The sequence below is a fragment of the Ursus americanus genome, chromosome 6 (genome assembly GCF_024610735.1).
Source record: "Ursus americanus isolate L20-20 chromosome 6, mUrsAme1.1.p, whole genome shotgun sequence".
In the NCBI taxonomy this organism is placed as follows: Eukaryota; Metazoa; Chordata; class Mammalia; order Carnivora; family Ursidae; genus Ursus; species Ursus americanus.
In genome coordinates, this window is record NC_142132.1 from 4,723,545 (window position 1) to 4,740,869 (window position 17,325).

General features: G+C 48.6%; 1 protein-coding gene across 3 annotated transcripts in view; it reads right to left on the reverse strand.

Moving 5' to 3' along the window:
• PTPRE (protein tyrosine phosphatase receptor type E) overlaps positions 1-17,325 on the reverse strand; it is a 153,109-nt gene that overhangs the window by 85,022 nt on the left and 50,762 nt on the right. For 2 of the 3 annotated variants that reach the window (XM_045809503.2, XM_045809505.2), the window contains exon 2: positions 7,323-7,345. The gene's annotated coding sequence lies outside the window, so the exon portion shown is untranslated. Of the gene's footprint in view, positions 1-3,520; positions 3,793-7,322; positions 7,346-17,325 lie in introns of all 3 variants that reach the window. The other variant, XM_087862572.1, reaches the window with a different exon arrangement.

Sequence of the window (17,325 nt, forward strand, 5' to 3'; positions counted from 1 at the left end):
TGAGTGGAAACTGATTATGTTACGAGGCTCTCTGGGAGGGCGACCGACCACATGGCTTTCCAAGTGGAATGGATTTGTAGCAACGTGAAAAAAAATGTTTAAAACCAGCACACAGTGTTTAAAAACATTTTTATAGAGAGGAGGGTTTGGGGATGTTTCGTGAGGTCTGACGTCCTCTAACCGAGAGCCCCCCTGTCACGGGATGACCTCAACACTGCTATTTTGTAAGAGCCCAGAGGAGGCGAAATGTCTTCTCTGCGTCATAGCGCCATGTCCCGTCGTCTCAAACACGCTGAGCACCACGTTACCCAGATTACAGCAAAAATAATTTTTTAAAGGAAACAAGTCTTAATTCTCAGCAGGAGGAAAACACACAGCCATGGGTTGTGAATCACTCATTAAAAATTAAATAAATCCACCCACAACAGGAAACAGCACAACAGAATGTCGGTGTTGACTTCACATTGGAAGGAAGCCAGAAACAGGACTTGGAAACAGTGATGGCTCTGAGTGTGATCTCTCACACTGGGTGCATTCAGGACCCTCACTTCATCTCCACGACAGGCACTTTCCAGCCGGTCTCTCGTTGATTACTCACAGGAGAGTGGAGCAACGTGGCATTGGGGGTTTCCATGGTTTCCGACAAGATCAAGCAATCCACCTTCCCGTGAATCACTTCTCCAGGTAACGCAGAGCATCACACAGCCCCCAGAACCGTTTGCCAGAATGGATCTCAGAACAGTGAGGAGAAAGCACCTTTGTGTTACTACCTAATGCTTTGCTGAGGTTTTAAAATCGAAGCCCAAGGATTCCCAGTTTTGACTCCGTGCATGTAAGCAACACGACGGAAAGAAGATTGCTTTTCAAAAATGTTTTCCCCGTTCATAAAACCCTCCTTTCTACATTCCTTCTTCTTTTGGAGGCAGGCGGAGCAAACCGCAAACGAGCGGAGGGAAGAGAGAGCAGCGAAGGACAGCCGCTTTCTTTTCCAAGCGAAGATTATAAAACATTTACATGGTGAGGTGTAGACTTCATCCCGGCAGGGAAGGCGAGGGGTGTATCTAGCCCAGGCTCGGCCGATTCACAGCAGTGGCTATTTCAGGGGGATTTCTGTATTATCTCAAAATCCAGACAGGCATCGCCCAAGAACACCAACTTTATGTCTGCAAGGGGCCTTTAAAAAATTCTCACCCAGCCCTTGATTTTTGAGACAAAGAAGCTATGACTCAGGGCACGAAGGGACACGTCTAAGTCATTCAGCTTTCTGGAACTACACTCTATGTGTGTCCAATCCTTTCCCAGGCTCCCGTGCGAAACACACTTACACTTGCTACAGAAAGGACTCAGACACAGGCCCTACAGGCGATATTTCCTGAAGTCAGAACTAGGACCTCCCACTTCATTTTTCAAGACCTTGCACAATTATGAGCCCGCAGGGGACACCAGATAAACGCTGGCGGAGGGAACAGACCAACCCCGCACTGTGCCGAAAGGAAGCCTGGCAAGTGTGTGAAGAAAGATTAGAAAACTGGATTTGGTCAGCAGATAACGTGCGGAAACATTTGGAACTCTGGCCAAGATCAACTCAATTGATCATAAAGTTGTTCCAAAATGTAATTATCTACCAGCAACCTGTTGGCAGAAGCCATGGGATACGTCCTTATTTATTGCTGTCCTCTAATATTTGCATAACTGAAAAATGATATTTTTCATAATGGAAAACTTTTTTTTTTCCCCGGCAGGTCAGCTTCCTCATTGTGGGTGGTGCTAATGAGAGTCTCCTGACTTTTAGGTTTGAGGGGAGCCTGTGGACAGCTCAGGGGCCCCTGGACGCTGAAGAGTCCCTTCCCACTGACCTCCCAACTCACTTCTCTCAGCCCGCCTGGGTCTCTGTCTTTCCAGTGAGATAATGACCTTAAGCAGGCTTTGTAAACTGTAAGGTGCTCTACACGCGTGTGTGCATGGATATGAACGCAATTTATGTTTTCAGCATAAGGCATTTAAGTTATCTGGCAAAACAGGAAATAGATCAAGTTCTGTTTTCATGAATAATAATTTCCGCCAACATGACATTTTGAGAAAATTCATTTCTCGGCAGAAGTGTGGTGACATGATGTTTTTTTTTTTTTTTTTTTTTAAGATTTTATTTATTTATTTGACAGAGAGAGAGACAGTCAGCGAGAGAGGGAACACAAGCAGGGGGAGTGGGAGAGGAAGAAGCAGGCTCCCAGTGGAGGAGCCTGATGTGGGGCTCGATCCCAGAACGCCAGGATCACGCCCTGAGCCGAAGGCAGACGCTTAATGACTGAGCCACCCAGGCGCCCCACATAATGGTTTTAAACATATTTTTATATATAGCACTCGAACACAAAATCTCTACCATTTCTGATAGCAGACCAATCTTTCTAGGGTTAGCTGGAATCAGTTACATACCGTCAATGTATTTTTTCAAAGCTGTTAGCATCCAATCAGGCCCCACCATAAAATAACTCAAATCCAATTATTATTATTATTTTTTGCTTATGCTCATTTCCATTCAAAACAAGAAGAAAAGCTATGCAGAAATACACTTTTGTGCAACAATTCCACAGAGATCTTTTCTCTTCCAACATTTTAAATATTTTATACCAAACTCTGTATCATACTAAGCTGTTTAAGAAAGTCACCTCAAATGGGCAATTTTTGAACAGAAGGATTTCTCCTCCTGTGGCTCACTGCCCTGACCCACAAAGGACTGCAGGTGGGGGCGAGTTCCCGTACAAATGGGGACGGGTCCACGTTCCTTCCAGTGGGCAGCAGACCTCATTCCTGATTCCAGGGCCCAAGGTGTCTGAGAAATCACTCCGTAAGTCATACACCCAAAAGGATTTCTACGTTTCTTGTCTTCCTCCCTTCTCCCCCAGCCCCGCATGACTGATGCCCCTCGTCAGGCAGTGGGCATGGATGCCATCTGTACTGCAACAGAAACTGAGCACAGAATATCCCCCCCTTGTGAATCCGAACCCAAGCTCCTGGAAGACCAGCTCACGGTCTTGCAGACCAGGTGCTTCCCAGGTTCTCACCGAGCCACTTTTAACTGAAACACCACTCCACCAATCGAGTTGATAAGGAAAGTGGAGAGGGTGGGTTTGATTACAAAAATAGGAAATGTCCAACTTAAAATGGGTGGCATTTTGATGTGTCATCCAGTCAACGTAACTGGGGATTGTTTTCCTAAAAGTGGACCTCACCTTGGATTCCTGGCAGTCAGACAACCGTCCGGCCCCTAGGCGGCCAGCTCCTGTCCACCATCCCCATACACCACTTGGCCAGGCCGCGGTGGATTAAAACAGCTTCCTGAACCATAAATCCCAGATTTCCTGCACAGGGCTGGACAAAGTTAACTGAGGCACTTGCCAAATTTTCTCTTAATGACTGCTTCCTTGAACCGAATGTTTTAATGCCTTCAGAATTATATTACAAACAACGACGACCTAAATCCAAAACGACGAGAAAGATTCCCCTTCCAGCTTCCCTTTACCTCTTGTCCTACTGGGACGACGCCGGGAAGCCATCGTGGCCTGCGAGAATCCATGTCTTCCTGTCAGCTGGAAAAGGATTTCTCGAAGAATTCCGGCTCCGAACTGGGTCTGCGGGAGCTCAGGAGCGAGCCAGTTTATATAGAAAAGCTGTGTTCCTATTTCCTCTAAGTGGAAACTGTGACAGCTTAGTATCCATGGCTTTGCTATATGACAAACGATTACCTAGTAGACTCTTTGAGGAGGTACTTCTTGGAAGAATGTTGAAACTTTCCTGGGGGGGAAAATGGAAGTGGAAATAAATGAGGGATTAATCCGTTTGTCACCAGCAGGTCCAGAGGCGTTCTTCCAACTTACTGTCAACTTCCAGGGTCAGTTACGGGAGAATAATTCCTTCACCGTTGGGAGAAACACATTTTGCTCAGATGGGAAACCCAGAGGATTGACTGGTGCTAAGAAAAGCCCAAGAACAGAGCAAAGGCAGGAAGTAGGAATCGAATATTTGAGAACGTTTTCAGGTCTTCTGTGCTCTGCGCATAATCCGTGAAGCTTCTCGTTTTCTTTCTGCAGATTCAGAGACAAGCACGAGAATGCCCTCTCCCACCTGCAGAAATGCAGCCCCAGCTGAGACGGGCAGAAAGCACGTTCCCAGTGCTTCACTCTGCCTTGGCAAACACCTAAAAACCTTCAGATTCTTCTTCTCTTTTCATGCCACGGTGGCCACTGGCATCAATGGAACCAAGGAAGAGAAATGTCTTAGAAGAGGAAAATCACATGTATTGAAACAGATAGAGGAGGAAGGATAGATCATTAAAGAGGAGACAGCTAGTGATGGAATATTCTAAGTTAAGTTTAAAATTAAATTCACTGTTAATATCAGCACTTTAATTTCGTTGCCTGTTATTCCTTTGGTATTTCCATGAGCCAAAGTGAAATAGTCAAGTTACAGTATCATTTAATTTTACTTACTGGTGGATACCCTTTGGTATAACAATGTAAGACCTCAAAGAGCCTGGAAAAGATATTTAAACCTTAATTACGTGTCTTGCATAAATTCTTAATTCTGACATTCCATTGCTTTATTTAAATACTATGCAACTGAGACTCACAGAGTTACAAGCCTTCTCTGGTTAAGGGAACTCTGGTCATGTTTGACGGTTGATATGAATTACGGTATTACTTCCCAAGTCTGTATTTACATATTACAAAAAGGAGAAACAACAGAAAAGCATGGGAATGGTGGTTGGTTATGCTAAAAAGGCCCCACTTAATCCAGTTAAACAGGGGAAAGTCGACTCTCTCTTTTTTTAAGGTCAAATATTAACGTAGAATGGTTTTTTTAAAAAAATATTTTATTTATTATTCATTTATTTATTTATTTATGAGAGAGAGCGAGTGCATGTGTGTGTGAGCGGGGAGAGGGGCAGAGGGGGAGAGAGAGGGAGAAAGAATTCCAAGCAGGATCCACATTGAACACGGAGCCCAACACAGGTCTCGATCTCACGACTCATGAGATCATGACCTGAGCCAAGAGTCAGGCAGCCAACTGAATGAGCCACCCAGGTGCCCCTGGAGTGCCTTTTTTTTAAATGAAGAATCAGAGATTATTGCTGGAGAAGAGAACTCCTTTGGATCTCCGTTATAGTAATGGCACATACGTGGCTCCCCAGGTGAACCCTTTCTTTAAACAGAAACAACTGACATAATTATGTGATGATGTGAATTACAACAATCTTATTAGCTGCTAACTTGGGGTGAACTCACTTTGACATCGCAGTGATCCTAGGAAGGGACTGTCAGCTGAGAGCCGAGGGGGCTCCCACACGCTCCCCTGTTCAGCCAGCAGGCTTCCTCTGGGCTTCTGCGCTGCAGCCCGCCCACCACCCGTGGACGGTGGCTTGGGACAGTGGCCAGCCTCAGGAGGTTTACTCTCCCCTGCCCTGTCCAAAATGAGCCATTTATTTTGTTCTAACTGACTCAAAAGCAAGTTTCTAACCCCACAAATTAGAAAAAAAAAAAAGTCCTTTCTATTAGTTGAAATCTTGAAGCTCTTGGAACAAGACTCAGATGTTGAACGCTGAAATTGCCACAGGCTAAAAGATCACTCTGCTGTTCTACCCCGACATCCCAGAGGCAGATTCCAAGCAAAGGCATCAAATAAGGTGGCCGCCACAGAGGGGTCATGCTCCTCACGTGGAAGAGAAAATTCCTGAAATAAGAAGCACTTTTTACCTAACAACTCACAGCTTCCTACAGCAACCTTTACTTTCCTATTGAAAGGGAGGTGAAGGATGGCACCGGGTTGACTGACATGGCCAGGCAGAGGGCCAACCTGCCGACAGGACAGGAAACCGTAGACCAGGCAAATGCGTGACTGGGTGTGGAGGGGCCAGTGCTGAGTGCAGAGCCAAGGAAGGCAAAGGGCAGATGCTTTTAACAAATCATAATCTGGATCTTGTATTTGGGAAGGAGATGAGTCTATGGGGCATGACCCTTCAATGTTTCATTTCAGCACAGGAGGGAGCCACTGCTCTTGCTAAGTAGCATGTATGATACCTTATTAAACCAATACGGATGAGGCAACACCCCTTGCTTAGGATTCTGAGGCAATAAGGGATTGCAGACTTCTTGAACTTAAGTTCCTATCCAGTAATATTATTCTAGTAATAGTCCTTCTCTTGGAGCCCACCATGGGCATCCGCATTTGCTCAAGTAGGTCATGCCATTCAAAATCGTTAACATCCGGTAATGACGTGATAGAGAACAGGGACGGCACAATTAGTTTAGCAGGTGGCAAATGGAGCCTTTCCCATTCTCTCTCTTGATAAATCGCTGTCTTTGCATTCCTTTGAGATAGGGAGCAACAGTCCATACAAACCAAATGCATTTGAGCACACCAGGGAGACTACAAGCACTTATGCCCAGATGAAATAGTGCCCCAAGAGCAGCAGAGGGGGCCGGCCAAAGCATAACAGGCGACCCACCGACCTGAAAATAATTAAGAGTCAAAGTCTTTTCAATAAGGTTATGCACGTAAGAGACACAACTTCCTGGCCACCTACATCCTGGTACGCTCACACAAGGCGACACACACACCATGCACACAGGCGCCACTTGCCCACACACCGCAACCACTTCCAAAGCTCTTAGATCTTCCTCCCGCGATTCTTTAGGGAAATTAACACCAGTAAGCTCATTAAGGAAAACACAAAAAGGCCATGGTGTTTCTTTTTCTGAGTACGAGGACATCAAGGCCATGGAATGGTGCCTAGATCTCAAGAGGCATAAAATTACGTGATGACGACACAGTTGTTTTTGCTTTTGTTTTTTTTTTTTTTTTAACCCAAAGTGCAATCCAGAAAAGCTCCTTTTCAGCAGGTTTTCCCCACAGCAGATCAACTTAAGAGGCAATTACCATCGATGCAATTATGCGCCTCTGTGTTTCCCAACAGTCGTCCCATGTGTGCGGTGAGATAAAGCAAAGCTCTTTTAAAAGTACGGACCATTCTGTGAAAGGACAGCATGTGGAAATTGTGTTCTCAACAATCCGGGTTGAGAGACTGAACCGCTGAACCAGATTTTAAACACACGCACACACACAAAATGACGTGACAAATTTTGCGTGATACGAGCCCATTCAAGCAAGCTCAGGCATAAAATTCTAACACAACACACTGACCCTACTGGTCTTCTTTCTCTAGAAATAATGTTTCTCTAACAATTAAATCCCACGCACTTTTTTTGTTGTTGTTAGTTAACTACACATCGGGGGGAAAAAATTCTTTTAAAAAGTTCCGTACTCACCAAGGGAAAGCGAAGGCTATCGTCTGAAAAAGAAAGGGGAAGAAAAAGACAGGGTTAGTTTTCTGGTTACCAGGTGGTAACTGCTCATTCAGTTCCTTCTTTCTCGACAGCACTAGTTGCACGTTCTCATTTTTGCTCGGTCGTTGGGGTCTTTTTGAGGCCTTTTTATGTACACGATGGTAAATTCTGCTGCAGTCATCAGCTTTCAAAAGTGACCTGCCCCAAACTCTCCTGTAATCGTTGATGTCAGTGATGGGGGAACGTGGGAGCTGACCGAGATCGGAAGCGCGTGGGGTCCAGCCCCCAGGCCCAGATGCCCCTCCCCCAAGGCAGCGTCCTCAGTCCCTCATCCCAGACACTGCGTCTTAAAACCCGCATGGGTTGGTCCCTCACCCCGGTTTTCCAGCTAAATCATTATCCAGCCTGCTCATTCCTCAACAATTTAGCTTTTATGCCCTTTTCGTGTTTCACATCTCATTAAGACATAATTTACATACCGTGAAGTCCACCTGTGTACATTTCAGGAGTTTTTAGCATAACCGCAGAGCTGTGCAACTATCACCATCACCTAAATCTAGAGCATTTTCATCATCCCAACAGAAACCCCATGCCCATGATGTCATTAGCTCCCCAGCCCATCCCCTCTCCAGCCCCTGTCCCCCAGCAACCACAAATCTACTTTCTGTCCATGGACATTTCTGGACATTGCACCAATGAGATCCTACAATACGTGGCCTTTTGTGACTTGCTTGCTTTTACTTAGTATTTTTTGAGGCTCATCCACGTTGTGACACCAGTTCTTCATTCCCTTCTGTGGAAGAATACTATTGCATTTCCAGGCGGCATATACCATGCTCTGCCTATCCACACCTCAGCTGGTAGACAGGACCCTCTGGTTCTTGTACGAGCGGCCAGTAGGGCAGCGTCACGCTGGAGCTGGAGAGCACGCTCAGTTATCGCTACACATCTGCACTCCTAGTTGTTTCGATCGCCACTATCTTTGAACAGCTAATGCAGGACATGGTGTCTTCTACTGAAATAGAATACTTCTCATCTTAGTCATGGCCAGGCTAGATATTTTAAACCAAAGACGATACTCCTCAGCACACAATTATAGCAAGTTGTGGCTCTCATTTAAAAGCTGTCCTGTGAGGTCGGTTTGGAGCCAAAGAAGCAGAAGAAACGTTCTTCTAATATTAAGGAATGTTAAGTCTACCTGGGCAAACCTCTACAGCTAATATTATCTTTGGTGCTGGAAGAGTGAATGCTTCCCGGCTAATACTGGGAACAAGGCAAGGATGTCCACTCTCGCCACTCATATTTAACATTGTACTGGAAGCCTAGTCAATGTAATAAGACAAGAAAAAGAAATAAAAGACCCAGAAATTGGAAAGCAAAAAATAAGACTTCTGCGTTCTCAGATGACATGATTAAAAAAATTTAAAGAATCCACAAACATAACTAGGGATCAGTCGGTCAGGTAACAAGTAAAGTCACAGAGTTCCCAGAGGGCAGCAGAGCCCAGTGCAACACAAAGCAAATGGTAAGAAGGTGAGGGAGGCATTGATGGTTGGGCAAGAGGTGAGATCCCTAGAGGTAAAACCCCTCAAAGAACCTGGGAAAACGCTGGGAAGAGCTACTCATATGTTTGCCTGGGGCCAAGCATGGGGAGAAGCCAGAAGTATATGCGAACCTTAATACTTCAGGTTTTGTAGAAATGCTCAGAACTATCTTCCAAAGCCATGTTGAGTCATTTTAATGTAAAATGAAACCCAAAGATATGCAGAAGTGTATCACAGGCAGAAGCAAAACTGCAGGCTGGAGTCAAACCAAACTACAAACCACACAGGAAAAAACCACTAGGGCGTAGAACCAGGTGGGCTCTCTGTCAATTGTTGGTTAAACAAATGAATAAGCACAATTCATTAAGGACCAACCAAACGCAAACAGCAATTTGGATTGAACTTTGAACTAATGTTGTTTTCTTTTCTTTTCTTTTTTTTAAACTAAGCAAGAACACAGGGAACCGAGGCTGTCCAGAGAGATCACATACTGTATGGGTCTGGGCTCACACATGTTAGCATGAAACCACAGCGCTCAGTTTCTCAAAGTACAGAATTAGAACAAAAACCAGCAACCAGAATACACTCGGAAGTCAACCCTCATCTCAGGAACACTTCCTGTAGCCTCAGGCCCTGATGCAGACTGCTACTCGAATATCGAGCACAATGTCTGAAAGGATGAAATATGCACACTTAAAACTGGGGGTGGGGGAGGCCCGTTCCCACGGACAGATCGGCCCGTGTCAGGAGGGGCCGTCCCCCAGCCGCCTGCACAGCAGCATTCCACACCTGGAAAGCTTCCTGGTCTTACCAGGAATAGCACCATCCTCCAAAAGAGGAAAGGAGAGAAGCTCTTGGGTTTGGGATCCAGTCCAGTGCCGCTCACAGTGTCTGTCCCCCAGCCCACAGCCCGTCCCATGAAACAGGCAAGATGAATCCCATTTCAAAGAAGCGAACACTGAGGACTGGGGAGCCCCTTGACTTCGGCCAGTGTCACGCAGAGCAGGGAGGCAGGGCAGCAGGGACGCTAACTCAAGGTTGCTGAGACCACTCCTGGTCGGGCTGCACGGGCAAATACAGCTGACCCTGTCGTTTGTTTTTGTTTGCTTGTTTGTTTGCTTTCCTTCCTGGGTCTCCATCCCCGAAGTGAAGGTGTAATTCCTTCAAAGTGGGGACATCCAGCCAGCCTTTTCTTTGCATTCCTAGTGTCTACCAGTGGCTGCCAGCAGGAGAACCCATGAAAGGCGGGCCATTGAGGACGACACGGACATAAGCAACTCCCTAAAATCTCTTCTCACCCCAGGGAAAGCTCTACTGTGGTCTGTGTGCCACGAAGACCTGGTAAGGCTCGGGCTGGCCACATACTTCCTGAGGCGGAGAAGGGGGAGGAGCGGGTCTCTGGCAGTGGCCCGGCTCCCAGAAGCCTGAGCCAGCCTGACCATGGAAGTGCGGAGCTCTGTCCCTGGGGCATCCAGATGCCGCCGCTCTGCTTCCCGGGGGGGCAGAGGCGGGGAGGCCGCCGGCCAGGCTAGACCCTGGGAACGAGGTGGTGCGAGGACATGGAACAGGGGAAATCCACCGAGAAGGCGGGGAGCGGGGCAGGCGAGGTCAGGCCGGCGGGCGCTCCTGCAGGAAGTGGCCCCAGGCTGCAGGGCTCAGTCCTGATCGCTCACAAGATACAGAAAGACCATGCGACGTTACCGTGCTTCAAACCCCACAAAGAAGAAAACAAAACCACAACATTTAGAATCAATCCATCGGGATCGCTTCATTTAAGGAAGAAATTATAATTATTCTGACTTGTCAAGCTCGGAGATGGACAGAATCGGGCAATCTTTCCAAACTCAGACAAAAGTAAACTGTCTTTCACCCACACCCTTGGCCCAGGGCATCCTAAACATTCGAGCCGGCAGAACGCAACGTGCGGTGCCGGGGGGGGAGGGGGTATCTACAAGCTCTTCTTTTAAACAGGCAGCAGCATTTGAAAAATTGGGGGATGCACATTTTTGTTTTATTTAAAAATGCTCCCATATATATTCCCACATGTATAGTGTATCTAAAATGGGGACTTTGATGATAGATTAAAATTTTATAAAGCAAGGGCACACAAATGAAAATCAAAACCATGCAACCGTACCCCACAAAGCTGGGCTTGCCGCGGTCTTATCGGGATGGGGAGACCCCAGAGAGGAGCTCCTCCACCCTGGCTGCCTTCCCTCGGATCCCAGTGTCTCCAGAGACACTGAGCTGTCCCCCATCAACGGTCAGAGCTGTTCCCCCCGCCCCGGCACAGGGACTCTCAAGCACGCTGAGGAGGGCAATTAATTTAGACGGTTGCCCCACGAGCAGAAAACCATGACAAAGGAGACCACAAGAGACCGCATCGCGTATGCCGCTTGCAGTGGAAAAGCTAGAGGCCCCAGGCACGGAGCGCCGGCCGCCCCAGCACTCTGTCAAGGAACAAGTTCACTCTGCCTCCACGCGGTAACTCACACGACGGGCGGGGGACCTTGCACAATGCTTCTGAATCATCTGAGCCTCAGATTCTCACGGATATCATACGCTGCCAAGTCTCACAGTTTCCTTGTTTACCTTCCAGGCATCCGCAAAGCTGTTAATTTCAGTATTTCCGAATGTATGAGAGGCTGAAAGGGGCTGCTGATCTCACTGGGGGCGGGAAACCTCCCGAATGACGAGATGGGGAGAACCATATTCTGCCCCCAGCAAGCCACCTTGAAAAGGCAGGGGCAGGGGTCCCGGAAAACCATGTTATTAAGGCCGGAGGAAAGACCCGCTTTCTCAACCCATTTTGTCAGTCTATGACCAACAAGCTGGACTTCGAAATATCTGGCAAATTTTAAAAATGATTCATGGACAGCTACTCAGCAAAGACCCACGCACACCCCTGCCTGCTCTTTGAGAGCACTTCTGAAGCACAAACCCCAGCCTCCAAACTGTGTATCATGGTACCTCCCTAATTACCCACAGTTGGGGAGAGCCTCTTTGGATTAGGAAACTCTGCCAATTAGCAGGCCAAGGACTCTATTATATTTGCAAGTTCAAACGGCTGCAGGCTTCCATGCGTCCACATCCGTCTCCGCCACAATCATCAGCATGGAATTTGGGAACACGGGACTTTGATTCTCTGTGCTCCCTTCCAAGGCCCAGGATACTCTCCCAACCCCAGACAGGAGGGTGGCCTCTCCTGTGCTCGCCTCCCAAGGGCCAGAGCTCAGGGTTAGAACAGGCACGTTCTAAACCTCCTGCTGCCAGAGACAGTGTAAACCTGGCTGCGAAAGGTACAAGGTGGACCTTGTCCTATTGCTCCCCTCCTCCCCTGCCCCCTCCTCACCTTCCCCCTTCACTTGCCCCCCTCCTCACCTGCCCCCCTTACCTGCCCCCTTCTCACCTGCCCCCCACCTTCCCCCTCCTCGCCTGCCCCCTTCTTACCTGCCCCCCTCCTCATCTACCCCCTTCACTTGCCCCCCTCCTCACCTTCCCCCTCCTCACCTTCCCCCTCCTCGCCTGTCCCCCTCCTCGCCTGCCCCTCTCTTGGCACTCATCACAAACACTTCTCAGATAGTGACAGTCAGTCACTGTCATGTTCTAAAAAGTCTTTGCCCCATGAGTAGTTCTTTGTGGGGGTTCTTGTGCTCAAGGGCAGGGGCATTATGAAAACATCCTCGGAAAAAGCATCCACCATAAGGATAGGTAGTCTATACCAGACATCCTGTTAAGTGTACCCAGGGATTACTGAATTCTCCCAATACTCCCAGAAGGAGTTTGGTTTAGACCTGCTTTGCAGATGGGAAGACTGAGGCCCAGAGAGATTAAGTAACTTGCCAGCGGGCCTCCCTCCACCAGGCATTGCAGTGGGACTCCAGGGCCTGGGGACAGGCTTCTTTGCCTCCTGGAGCTCCCAGGGAATGGAACGGGCTGCACTAAATGCTTAAAGACAAAAGGGCCCTCTGCCTGGACTGTGGACTTGACCTGGGCCATTGGGTTTGTGCGTGTCCCCAGGTCCACCTACAACTGCGTGGCGGCGCCAGGGCTCTGAGCAGGGCCAGATGCCCACAGCACGCTCAGCTCAACCTGAGCCCTGAAGGCAAAAGGAAAGTGCTCGCGCTTGACCCTTCACCCCCCTCACCCTAGCCAGCTGGCCCCGGGTGGCAAGTTGGCTGTCCCTGTATGTGTGTGTGTCCACGAGCCTCTCTCTCTCTAATTGTGCAGAGCTGGGCTCAGAGTCCTGGAGCTGGATTCTGGGCATTGAAGCAGAAGAGAGGAGACAGGACTCCCCAGACACACGCCCTCCCTCCTGCAGCCAGCCCGCCGGGGAGGAACCCAAAGGACCAAAGCAGGCCTGGTCCCACTGAGACACAGCGTCTGGGCCCTCAGCTCCCTCTGGATGTGCACTTCCACCTGCATCTAAAATCCAGTCCTGACGCCAGGGACCCAGCTTTCCTCTTGGGGCACTACCCGGGGCTCCTGACTCTCCCAGGTGCAGATTTCACATCTTCCCTCAAAAACTTCCATGAGGGGGAAAAAGTAGCTATTGTTGGAAATGTACTGAACTGCCAGACACACAGAATCCCGGCTGTATAAGTAATGGTTCTCTCTACTCTGCTGTCATGTACGAGTGACAATTTCTCACAGATCGGGAACACCCAGGGCCCCTGGGCTTGTCTGCAGGTGATGTTTCTTCAGTCCTGCCCCTCCTTGGAGGTCTGCCACTTCATAATGGGGTCATTTGTGAGCCCACCCCTCCTTTGCCCCTGATTTTACTCACACACCCATGACCAAGCCTAACTTACTTCGCCATGCTCTTCTCAGTAGGGCCCCCCCGGAACCTTGGCTGCAGAGACCTCTTGCTTCCTGGGTGCTCGTTCCCGTCCTGCCCTCCCATCCCTTTCAATGGTAGTAAACCGAGTCATGCTCAGCCGTGTTCTAGACAGAGCTGACCAATTCCCTTCTCCACCCTGTGGAGCCCGGGGTCCTGGCCTACAGAACGGGCTCCACAGCCGGGGAAACCCAGGACCCTCACGTCTGCTCAGGACTTGGTACCTCGAAACAGCAAACATCAGCCGCTTTCCCAGTCCGCAGAAAAATAAAATCGGTGGATTGATTCAATCACTTTCCTTTTTTCCGCTACTGCTTGCTTGCTGGCAAGTCGTACCTGGAATAAAAGGACTGAACTATAAGTTAACCCTTAATGGGCAAATGGAGAGCAGCCATCCCCGGTTGCTTCTCAGCCTGTTTTGCGGACTCTCGTGCTTAGAGACACAACTTGCTAACGCACACACAAGGCCATGTCTTCCCTAGTAAAAGTGGAGAGAAGTGCCCCACGTGCGTAGAGGAGTGACTGGCTCAGGGGAGGCGTCCGTGTCCCCTCGCTGAATGGGTGAATGAATTCCGTGGTATTCCGAGGGAGGCCATGCTTATAAGCCTGCTGCTGCCCAAGCACGTGTGAGGACCAGCCTCATCTCCCAGGGGAGGCTCTGAGTCACCCTGAGGTCGATGCCGGGGGCCAGGTGTGACATGCTGCCAGGACAGTATGAAGGGGTCCCAGTGGCCACCCCTGAACACACCTAAATGCCCCCACCAGTTGGGTGAAGCAGGGATACAGGTGAGATTGAGAACCAGCCCAGAGAGGGAGTGAGACCTCATCTGAGAATTGCCTTCTCTGCACACCCTGTGCTGCTTTGCTCTCCTTTGCCAGAGCCTTGATCACACCTTACCTGACACTGTTTCTCCTACCTCAGGCCGGGTGGAAAGGGGTCAATAGGGGAGCATTCCTTGAGAGCAAGGCCTATTTCCCTCCTTCCATTGTACTCAGACTATGAGAGGTACTCAGGATGGGCTCATTGGGCACATGATGCCAAAGACAACCGAATATTGAATCGGAATCGAAAAGATGTTTTTCTTGGTCTAAGTTTCAGTGAACTTCAAAGAAAATGACTTATCTCTAATATCCAGATGGTAAACTGGTGTTTATAGGTGTTAATTTTGAGAATGCAAATTGGGAAGGCCCCTGCGTTCCACCCAGTGGCCCCCGGCCTGTGATCAGCCCACAGCCCTGCATGGGAAGGCGCGGTGACCATCCCTACACTCAGCTGTAAACAGCAGCGTGCTGTGGAAGCCGAGGGCAAAGCGCCATGTCCCGAGACAGCGTAATGGATGAGCCATGGCGTTAAATAACTATTTGGGAGGATCATTATTCCCTAGGACCCAGAATGAAAGACAACTTACAACGTGCTCCTTAATTTAAAATTATCTATTGTTGCTGTTAATTAAAATGCTGGCTAGTACCAATCCTCTACACATGGCAAAGGGACAATAAACCGTGCCACTCCACCGATATTAATAAATGCAGTTTCCTTGTCCTAGAAGAATAACTACTGTTGACGAATAAAGGAAATAGCATGTTTTCTGATCAGATTGGCGTGGATAAGAGAGAGGAATGTGTTGGTCAGCAAGCCCCTGGACTGCTTCACAGAGCTCTGAAGTTCCCAGGGCAGACCCTAGGGTGGAGAAGAGGGAGCAAGCCACCCACAGAGTCCACGGACACCCTCCTTCTCAGGGGTCCCCTTCCCACTTCTAAGACCAAGCCCCCCTTTGAGCAGCCCCACCAAAAACAGCAGCGTGCTTCCCCTGAATGGTGTCCAGAGCAGGAAATTACTAGAAGCTCCTCACACACACAGAACTCTGTCTACCATCCTCCAGACAGACCATGATCTTCCTATTGGTTGCTTTCCTGACACTGTTCCCTGACCCAGAAATCTCACCATCTCACCCAAAATAGCCACGTGCTTCTCATGCCCGGCCCCATCCTGGAACCCTTGTCCAAGCCCTCTGGACTACCCTGAGTTTGTCCTTCCAGGTGGTCCTGAAGCACAAAGCTGTCATCTGCCGCTCCCTCCATCTGCCTGTGAATCCTTCCCAACCACACCTTCACAGCAACATAATATAGGAGGACAGTGGATTAAGACTAAGTCGGCCACCTCTCCACTTTCCTGTGCTGTGGACAATCTACCGTATTTCACCGATGACAAAGCAAGGTGCAGATTCTCACCCCAAAGATACATTATCTGTAGCTAGTTTGGTGCTTTCTGATGGGAAATCCTGTCATCTCTACCTGGAACTTCTTACATAAACAGTTCTGCGCACCTATTAGCAGCTCAGAAAGTACTAGTTGGGTGAGTGAAGAAATGCACCAAACCAGTGGTTACCATTCACTGAGTAACTACTCTGGGCTCGTGCTGTGCCAAATGCTGAAGATCTGGAGATTCAAAACAAAACAAAACAAAACAAAACAAAACAAAAACATGGATGGGAACTCGAGGTCCTTCCCCTAAAGGAATTCCAAAAGACAGGCTTATAATCAAACTGTTGAAATGCAGGGGTGCACACTGTCATCACAGCCAGCCTGGGGGCTTTGAAAGGTGGAAGCAGTGGCATCTAACCCCTGTTTGGCCAAAGTCAGGGCATCTTTCTCAAGAACAGGATTCCTAGGCAAACAACAGAAACAAAGTCAGGGAAGCCAGGGAGTACGTAGAACTTTCTAGAAATGGCAAATAATTTGAATTCTGGCTTTGACCTTGGAATAAGTCACTTCACCTTTTTGAGCCTTAGCCTCCTCACCTAGGAAATAGGAATAATAATCCTGACTGTGCTGGGTTAATAAATGAGGTAATTCACAGAAGGACCCAGTGCTGACCTCCACATACACAAGATACACAACAAATCACAGGTACGCATTTGGAATGGGCGGTGGGCTAGGCTTGGGAGGCTGCAAATGCATTTGGATTTGTGTTGAAGCTGCAAGGGGGCTGCAGAAGGCTGTGAGCCTGGACCCTATGAGGAAGGCCACTATGGTGGCTGAAAAGGGGAGAAAGGCCAGGAGTGACAGATCATGGACAGTGGATCCACGAGCAATGTGGAGGCCATTCTGTGGTCCGGGTGAGAGATGGGGAGGGGCACCTGAGGGCAGTGGCAGGAGGGACGGAGCTGGGGGTAGTTAGCTATTGAAAGATCAAGGGGGCCAAGCCCACCAGCCTCATGGACTGTAAGGAGAGGAAGAAATCAAGGGAGACTCCGGGCCTGACTCAGGGGCCTGGGTAAAAGGTGGGCCATTGCTCGAGATGGGGTCCCAGTCTCAGAGTTCCCTGGAAGTGACTTGTATGGGCAAGTCCCTCCCACCGGAGGATTTCTCTGAGAGACTCAAAAAATATATTAGCATCATAAGAAAACCACTCTGAAAACAGCACAATTCTTTTCCAGAAACCTGGTATCCAGAGCACAAAAGTTCGTTAGCTATTCCTGACACTTTGAAAACTAGTAGACCAGGTAAGTGAAAGATCTGCTCATTAACCAGTTATTCTGCCCGCCCTCCAAATGCAAACCCTCAGATATTTTGGCTTAATAACTTCTCCCAACCTAACTGT